Here is a 343-nt window from a genome sequence, read left to right as displayed (position 1 = left end):
TTCTGCCTTTACTAGAAAACAATGAACAACCTGGGCTAGTGGCAGATCAGAATCTTCTGTCATGCCAGTTGCCATGGAGACAGAACCTTGGTTACTGCTTCTCTCAGTGGCTTCAGCTGGTTTTAAACCAGGCTTGTCTAACCTGCGGCCCAAGGGCCGCATGCGGCCCAGGTCAGCTCGTAATGCGGCCCAGTGCAATTTTTTATTTTTAAAGAAATTCCAAAGTTTAAAGTTACACTGCCGGCGCTTGTGGCTGGAATGTGGCCGGGACATGTCACAACAGTAGAGGGGGAGAGAGGGAAGGAAGGAAGGAGAGGGAGGGGAAGAGACAGGGGGGCTGTGT

Source organism: Pogona vitticeps, chromosome 2 (genome assembly GCF_051106095.1).
Source record: "Pogona vitticeps strain Pit_001003342236 chromosome 2, PviZW2.1, whole genome shotgun sequence".
Classification (NCBI taxonomy): Eukaryota; Metazoa; Chordata; class Lepidosauria; order Squamata; family Agamidae; genus Pogona; species Pogona vitticeps.
Note: the sequence above shows the minus strand (reverse complement) of the source record.